Below are 9,288 nucleotides of genomic sequence, written 5' to 3' on the forward strand. Positions count from 1 at the left end.
GGGGTCTGGTGGAACTTCTGCTGGTCCGAGGGCGTCGCCGCTGCCGCGCAGCTCGAAGGTCCGTCGGTTATCAGCAGAACCCAGGAGACAGAAGCCTTCCGAACTGAAAGGGCAACTGTCCCTGGAACTGGCCCTGAACGCCGCTTGCAATCCTGGAGAAGGCTGGTCACAGAGCAGGCAATCTCCAGGAGACGGTCAAGGATTGGACTCGCTGGTGTCCGTCCCTGTTCGGGGAGCCAGTTGCCAAGCCGTGGGGGCTTGTAGCCACTCGGCATGAAGCTCGGATAGCTGGTACATCTGAGGGTCCACCAGAAGAACGGGAGGGACACTCGGGCTGCTGAAATCCTGCTCGTTTATTGAAGGGTCGCAGAAGGGGCAAACAGGGAGACAACGAAGCAGAAGGGAGGTAGATTCCGAGAGCCCCGAAGGGCGGGGTGAGGATTCTTTTACTGCGTAGGGGTAGGAGGGTTTAGTATTTGAGGGTACAATAGGGAGAAGGCTAAAGGGAGGGGAAATATAACACTAACCAGTGGGGAAAAGGGAAAGGAGTGTTCTTGGTGGAAGAACCAAAGGAAAAATGTGGAACAGAGAAGATTCTAGGCTAAGGGGCAGTCTTGAACAATAACTTACAGGAGAGGAGGAGGGTACAATTCTCTTACAAAAGGCGGTGGAGAACTCATACAACTGCTGTTTCCCATGGCAACCCTAGACAGCCTTCCCCAACCCCTCCTCCTACAGATAAACATGGAGCCTTGCATCCACGAGGTTCCATGATGTCACAACTATCTCCTTGAATCTGGACAGTAACAATGGAGACTTGCTTCCACGAGGTTCCATGATGTCACAAGTATCTCCTTGAATCTGGACAGTAACAATGGAGCCTTGGTTCCACGAGGTTCCGTGATGTCACAATGTTCTCCTCAGTTCTGGACGTGACAATGGAGACTTGGTTCCACGAGGTTCCATGATGTCACAATGGTCTCCTTGGTTCTGGCGGATAACAATGGAGCCTTGGTTCCATTGACTTCTATGATATCACAATTGTCCCCTTGATTTTGGAGGGTAGCAATGGAGCCTTGGTTCCATGAGGTTCCATGATGTCACAATGGTCTCCTTGGTTCTGGAGTGTAACAATGGAGCCTTGGTTCCACGAGGTTCCATGATGTCACAGTTGTCTCCTTGATTCAGGACAGTAACATTGAATCCTTGGTTCCACGAGGTTCCAAGATGTCACGAGTATCTCCTTGGTTCTGGAGTGCAACAATGGAGCCTTGGTTCCACGAGGTTCCATGATGTCACAATGGTCTGCTTTTTTCTGGGTGGTAACAATGGTGCCTTGGTTCCATGAGGTTCCATGAGGTCACAAGGGTCTCCTTGGTTGTGGACGGTAGCAATGGAACCTTGGTTCCACGAGGTTCCATGACGTCACAAGGGTCTCCACGGTTCTGGATGGTAAAAATGAAGCCTTGCTTCCACGATGTTCCATGATGTCACAATGGTCTCCACGGTTCTGGACGATAACAATGGAGCTTTGCTTCCACGAGGTTCCATGATGTCACAATGGTCTCCTCGGTTCTGTTTGGTAACAATGGAGCCTTGGTTCCACAAGGATCCATGTTGTCACAAGGGTCTCCTCGGTTCTGGATGGTAGCAATGGACCCTTGGTTCCACGAGGTTCCATGATGCCACAATTGTTTCCTTGGTTCTGGACATGAAAATGGAACCTTGGTTCTACGATGTTCCATGATGTCAGAATGGCCTCCTTGGTTCTGGAGTGTAACAATTGAGCCTTGGTTCCACGAGGTTCCATGATGTCACAATGGTCTCATTGTTTCTGAATGGTAAGAATGGAGCCTTGGTTCCACGAGGTTCCATGATGTCACAATGGTCTCCTTGGTACTGGGCATGAAAATCGAGCCTTGGTTCCACGAGGTTCCATGATGTCACAATGGTCTCCTTAGTTCTGGAGGGTAACAATGGAGCCTTGTTTCCATGAGGTTCCAAGATGTCACAAGGATCTCCTTGGTTCTTTCCAATAACAATGGAGTCTTGGTTCCATGAGATTACATGATGTCACAATGGTCTCCACAGTGCTGGACGGTAGCAACGAAGCCTGGGTTCCACGAGGTTTCATGATGTCACAAATATCTCCTTGCGTCTGGATGGTAACAATGGAGCCTGGGTTCCACGTGGTTCCCTGATCTCACAATAGTCTCCTTTGTTCTGGAGGGTAACGATGGTTCCGTTGTTCCACGAGGTTCCATGATGTCACATGGATGTCCTGGGTTCTGGACAGTAACAATGGAGCCTTGGTTCCAAGAGGTTCCATGATGTCAGAATGGTCTCTTTGGTTCTGGACGGTAACAATGGAGCCTTGGTTCCACGAGGTTCCATGATGTCAAAATGGTCTCCTTTGTTCTCGACTGATAACAATGGAGCCTTGGTTCCACGAGGTGCCATGATGTCACAATTGTCTCCACGGCTCTGGACGTTAACAATGGAGTCTTGGTTCCACGAGGTTCCATGGTGTCACAATGGTCTCCTTGGTTCTGGACAGTAACAATGGAGCCTTGGTTCCACGAGGTTCCATGATGTCACAATGGTCTCCTCGGTTCTGTACGGTAATGATGGAGCCGGGGTTCCACGAGGCTCCATGATGTCACATTGGTCTCCTCGGTTTTGGAGTGTAACAATGGAGCCTTGGTTCCACGAGGTTTCATGATGTCACAATGGTCTCCTTAGTTCTGGAAGGTAACAATGGGGCCTTGGTTCCACGACGTTCCATGTTGTCAAAATTGTCTCCTTACCTCTGGACGTGACAATGGAGCCTTGGTTCCACGAGGTTCCATGATGTCACAATTGTCGCCTTGGGTTTGGAGTGTAACAGTGGAGCCTTGGTTCCACGAGGTTACATGATGTCACATTGGTCTCCACGGTTCTGGATGTGAAAATGGAGACTTTGTTCCACGAGGTTCCTTGATGTCACAATGGTCTCCTTTGTTCTGGACGGTAACAATGGAGCCTTGGTTCCATGATGTTCCATGATGTCCCAAAGGTCTCCTTGGTTCTTGACTGTTAACACTGGAGCCTTCGTTCCACGAGGTTCCATGATGTCCCAAGGGTCTCCTTCCTCCAGGAGGGTAACAATGGAGCCTTTGTTCCTCGAGGTTCCATGATGTCACAATGGTCTCCTCAGTTGTGGACGGTAACAATGGAGGCTTGGTTCCACGAGCTTCCATGATGTCACAATGGTCTCCTTGGTTCTGGACGGTAACAATGGGGCCTTGGTTCCACGAGGTTCCATGATATTACACTGTTCTCATTTGTTCTCTATTGTAAGAATGGAGCCTTGGTTCTACGAGGTTCCATGATGTCACAATTGTATCCTTTGTTTTGGAGGGTAATAATGGAGGCTTGGTTCCACGAGGTTCCATGATGTCACAATCGTATCCTTTGTTTTGGCGGGTAACAATGGAGCCTTGATTCTACGAGGTTCCATGATTTCAGAATTGTGTCCTTTGTTTTGGAGGGTAAGAATGGAGCCTTGGTTCCACGAGGTCCCATGATTTCACAAGGGTCTTCTCATTTCTGGAGGGTAAAAATGGAGCTGTGTTCCACCAGGTTCCATGATGTCACAGTGGTCTCCTCGTTTATGGATAGTAAAATTTCAGCCTTGCTTCCATGAGCTTCCATGAAGTCACTGTGGCCTCCTTGCTTCTGGAGGGTAAGAATGGAGCCTTGGTTCCACGAGGTTCCATGATCTCACAATGGTATCCTAGATTTTGGACGGTAGCAATGGAGCCTTGGTCCCACGAGGTTCCATGGTGTCACAATGGTCTCCACGGATATGGTTTGGATCAATGGAGCCTTGGTTCCACCAGGTTCCTGGATGTCACAATACTCTCCTTGGTTTTCGTGGGTATTATTGGAGCCTTGGTTCCACGACTTTCCATGATGTCACAATGCTCTTAGGGTTCTGGATGGTAAAAATGGAGCCTTAGTTCCACGAAGTTCCATGATGTCACAATGGTCTCCTCGGTTCTGGACGGTAACAATGGAGGCTTGGTTCCAGTAGGTTCCATGATGTCACAATGGTCTCCTTGTTTCCGGACGGAAAGAATGGAGCCTTGGTTCCACGAGGTTCCATGATGTCACAATGGTCTCTTTAATTCTGGACGGTAACTATGGGTGTTTGGTTCCACGAGGTTCCATGATGTCACAATGGCCTCCTTGATTTTGGAGGGTAGCAATGGAGCCTTGGGTCCACAAGGTTCCATGATGTCACAATGGTCTCCTCAGTTCTGTAAGGTAACAGTGGATCCTTGGTTCCACGAGGTTCCATAATGTCAGAATATTCTCCTTTGTTCTGGATGGTAACAATGGAGACTTGGTTCTATGAGGTTCCTGGATTTTACAATGGTCTCCTTCATTCTGGACGGTAATAATGGAGCCTTGGTTCCATGAGGTTCCATGATGTCCCAATGGTCTCTTTATTTCTGGACGGTAACAATGGGGGCTTGGTTCCATGAGGTTCCATTATGTCACTAGTGTGTCCATGGTTCCAGATGGAAAGAATGGAGCCTTGGTTCCACGAGGTTCCATGATGTCACAATCGTCTTCATGTTTCCGGATGGAAAGGATGGAGCCTTAGTTCCACGATGTTCCATGATGTCACAATGGTCTCCTTGGTTCTGGGTGGTAACAATGGAGCCTTGGTTTCACAAGGTTCCATGATGTGGAAATTGTATTTTTAGTTTTGGAGGTTAACAATGGAGCCTTTGTTCCACAAAGTTTCATGATTGCCGAGCCATGGGGGCTTGTAGCCACTCGGCACGAAGCTCAGATAGCTGGTACATCTGAGGGTCCGCCAGAAGAACGGGAGGGACACTCAGGCTGCTGAAATCCTGCTCGTTTATTGAAGGGTCGCAGAAGGGGCAGACAGGGAGACAACGAAGCAGAAGGGAGGATGATTCCGAGAGCCCCGAAGGGCAGGGTGAGGATTCTTTTACTGCGTAGGGGTAGGAGGGTTTAGCATTCGAGGGTACAATCGGGAGAAGGCTAAAGGGAGGGGAAATATAACATTAACCCGTGGGGAAAAGGGAAAGGAGTGTTCTTGGTGGAAGAACCAAAGGGAAAACGTGGAACAGAGAAGATTCTAGGCTAAGGGGCAGCCTTGAACTATAAGTGACAGGACAGGGGGAGGGTACAATTCTCTTACAAAAGGGGGGGAGAACTCATACAACTGCTGTTTCCCATGGCAACCCTAGACTGCCTTCCCCAACCCCTCCTCCTACAGAGAGGTTTCTGCAGCTCCCTCTCAGGGCCTGATGTTCAGGGCCTGAGCACAAAGCCCCAGAGGCTCATTCAAGTCCTTGTGCTGTGTCTGTGCTGCTGAGCTGGGCCAGGCTCCTGGCACAGAGGGTGATCCTGGCAACCAAGAAGAGCTTCAAAAGCACATTTCTCTTGATGAGCAGCTCTTCTCCCAGCCCAGCAGGGCTGGGGCACTGCCTGCAGCCAGTCTGGGCACAGCCCAGAGGCACAGAGAGCTTCAATCAGTCAGGGCTGGGAAGGTGCTGAGAAGTGCCTGGGGCAGAATCACTGCCAGCCCTTGGCACAGGAACCTCTGGCTGCAGGACAAGGCAGCTGCAGCTCCTGCAGTGATCTCCTCAAGCTGGAACATCCCAATGCCCACAGACCCTGTGAGTACAACTCTGAGTATTTCTGGTGCAGGACAGGTGAAATGCTCATGAAGCTCTGACATGCTGAGGGGTTCTGATCAGTCACAGAATATTTCCAGGACAAAGATTTGATAAAAATTAGGAGATTTCCAAAGACTTTGTATTCAGTTTCCTAATATTCCAGGATGGCAGGGAGGGATGGATGAATATTAAATGTTGATTATGAATTATTGATTATTAATTTTGTCAAGTGCCTGAGACATCTGAGCTGTTACTTTTAGTGATGTACAGGTTCACAGTACATCCCTAATGTGCTTGCAGCCACTCTGCCCATGGACAGCACCAGCATCACATTTGCTGGAGCCATCAGGCTCAGTCTGAGCTGTCCTTTCTCCAAGCTGCAAACAGAAGCTGCCCCCAGCCAGTGCCCTGCAAACAGGCAGGGTTCTGTCAGGCCAAAGAGAGTGCACAGAGATTTGGGGTCTGTGAGTGCTGGCACGGAGAGATCAGGCAGAGGGAAACACCTGCAGGAGGAAAATCTCCAGGAAGCAGAGAAGAGATCAGGCAAGGAGAGAAAACAAAACCCAGAAGTGCTGTGGCAGGGAGAGTTTAGAGATGTGCAGAGGATCCCCTCCAGTGAAGCCCCTCCCTCTGCACAAGCCCCCTCCCTCCTGTGCCCCCAGCCAAGCCTCTGCCCTCAGGGCCGGGGCTCCAAGGCGTGCAGCCCCTCCTGTGCAGGCAGAGCTGCAGCAGAGCCGTGGGGCAGCTCTGCAGCCCCGGGCCCAGTTCCCTCTGCAGAGCACAGGGCTGGGAGCAGCTGCCTGGCACTGGGGGCTCTGGCAGGGGGCACAGCTGGCTCAGGGTGACACAGCTGTCCCCAGGGCCCGGCTCTGGGCAATGCTGGCAGTGCAGCCAGGGAAGGAGCTGCATCTCCCTTCATCCAATGCCATCAGAAGGATTCTTGGAAGTCTCCCTGAGATTTCAGTCCAAGCTGGGAGCTCCAATCCAGGATGCAAACCTGTCCTAGAGCATCTCTGAGTTATAAGATTGATGGGGAAAGACAGAGGTGTTGTGACACTGAAAATGTTGCTGGGTTGGTGAAATGAGCAATGTGAGTCCTTGGCTACATATGTGGAGCTCGGCTGTGGTTGATCCATCTGTTCTCAGCAGTACCTGGTGACATTTTAGGGGAAGTAGGAGAATGTGATCACCCTCCACCTGAGAGAGGTTAAAGCCCCGAGAAAGTCTGAACAGGTCAGAATGACAGACCATCTCCCCTCACTCTCCTCTCATCACTTTGCCTCACACAACTTGCTCTGTTCTCCCTGGGGAAACAGAAATGCAGAGATTTTGATATACAAGAATACTAGGAAAAATATTGGGGAGCTTATAAAGAAAACCCCAGAACTCTTAAACACAGATTTCTGTCCGTGTGTGCTACAGAGGAGGGTGTATGGGAAATGGCTTTGATTTTGGTTACAGGTATCTCCTCTAACTCTTCCCTGTCCTTTCTCCATGAACAGGTCCCCCTGTGCAGCCACAGCAAATGTCCAACAGCAGCTCCATCAGCCACTTCCTCCTGCTGGCACTGGCAGACACGCGGCAGCTGCAGCTCCTGCACTTCTGCCTCTTGCTGGGCATCTCCCTGGCTGCCCTCCTGGGCAACGGCCTCATCATCAGCGCCGGAGCCTGCGGCCACCACCTGCACACGCCCATGTTCTTCTTCCTGCTCAACCTGGCCCTCAGCCACCTGGGCTCCATCTGCACCACTGTCCCCAAAGCCATGCACAATTCCCTCTGGGACACCAGCACCATCTCCTACTCAGCATGTGCTGCTCAGCTCTTTTACATTATGTTCTTCATCTCAGCAGAGCTTGCCCTCCTGACCATCATGTGCTACGACCGCTTCGTGTCCATCTGCAAACCCCTGCACTACGGGACCCTCCTGGGCAGCAGAGCTTGTGCCCACATGGCAGCAGCTGCCTGGGCCAGTGCCTTTCTCAATGCTCTCATGCACAGAGCCAATACATTCTCCCTGCCCCTGTGCCAGGGCAATGCCCTGGGCCAGTTCTTCTGTGAAATCCCACACATCCTCAAGCTCTCCTGTTCCAAATCCTACCTCAGGGAACTAGGGCTTCTTGCTGTTAGTGTCTGTTTAGGATTCAGATGTTTGCTGTTCATTGTTTTCTCCTAAGTGCAGATCTTCAGGGCTGTGCTGAGGATCCCCTCTGAGCAGGGACGGCACAAAGCCTTTTCCACCTGCCTCCCTCACCTGGCTGTGGTCTCCCTGTTCCTCAGCACTGCCATGTTTGCCTACCTGAAGCCTCCCTCCATGTCCTCTCCATCCCTGGATCTGGCCCGGTCAGTTCTGTACTCGGTGGTGCCTCCAGCCCTGAACCCCCTCCTCTACAGCCTGAGGAATTCGGAGCTCAAGGCTGCACCGTGGAGACTGATGACTGGACCATTTCAGAAACAGTAGACTTATGGCCTATTCCCCAAATCACATCAAATAAAAGTAATCTTTGATTCTTCTTGTTGGTTTCGTTTTGGAGGTTCATTTTCTTTGTTTTTCTTTTTCAATATCGTCCACAAAGCAATGTCTTTGTTTGTGCCATTTCTCATTTTGTTTCTCTCCACCTTCCCTGCAGCCACAGACTGTGTCAATGAGGGGCTGCGCTCTCGGTGGCTTTAAAGGAACTCAAGGATCTCCCAGCAGGGTTTTCTGCAGAGCTGCCCTTTTGTTGCCTTCTCTGGAGCTGCAGCAGCAATGTCTGTGTGCAGAGCTGGGGGCAGATCAGTGCTGGCACAGCAGCTGTGCCCAGCAGCAGCAGCAGCACTTGGTGTTGCCAGTGCTGCTCCCGTGGCCCTGCCCCGCTGCCCTGGTGGCCCTGGTGTTGCTGCAGGGCCTGAGTGCTCTCGGGGCCGGGCACAGTCCTGGGGGTGGCAGTGCCGGGGCTGCAGCAGGGACAGGCCATGGGCACTGCTGGGGCAGCGCTGACGCCTCAGGCCAGGGCCTGGGGGCTCCAGGCTCCTTGCCCAGGCTCTCTCAAGAACACGGCCAGGCCAAGGCTCAGCACAGAAAACCCCCGTCAGCAGCCCCAGGCTGGCCGTGGGCAGGCTGGGGGCAAACAGCACGGCTGGTGCTCTGCCAGGGCCCTGGGGGAGACGGGAAGGAGCAGCAGAGCAGGGGCTGATCCATCCCCAGGGCGCTGGACAGCCCAGGGCAGCGTCCCAGAGCGTCCTCATGGAGCTGCCAACAACATCCCCCCTCTGCAGCCCTGGCCTCTCCCCCAGCTCACACAGGTGCCCCATCCTTGCAGGCACAGACACGGCAGCACTGGCTCAGGAGCCCCTGTTTGCATTGCACACAGCAGGCGGGAGCACCCCCGTGCTGCTGCTGTGGGGACATGAAGCTGAGGGAGCACAAATGCCATCAGCCCCTGGGGCCAGGACAGGCTGGGGGACACAGGGAAACCACTCAGCTTTGTCCTGGCCTCTGCACTCAGCCAGAAAGTTTGTTTCCATCAGCTGGGAGTTCCCTGTCCCACTGCAGACGCTGTTGCTCAGAGCCAGGGCTGCCTGGCAGCCACCCCCAAACTGCCCTGAGCAT

General features: G+C 52.2%; 1 pseudogene; it reads left to right on the top strand.

Moving 5' to 3' along the window:
- The first annotated feature begins 303 nt into the window (after positions 1-303).
- LOC128783285 (olfactory receptor 14J1-like) lies at positions 304-8,209 on the top strand (annotated as a pseudogene).
- Positions 8,210-9,288: the final 1,079 nt, after the last annotated feature.

The sequence above is a fragment of the Vidua chalybeata genome, unplaced genomic scaffold (genome assembly GCF_026979565.1).
Source record: "Vidua chalybeata isolate OUT-0048 unplaced genomic scaffold, bVidCha1 merged haplotype W_reject_6, whole genome shotgun sequence".
NCBI lineage: Eukaryota > Metazoa > Chordata > Aves > Passeriformes > Viduidae > Vidua > Vidua chalybeata.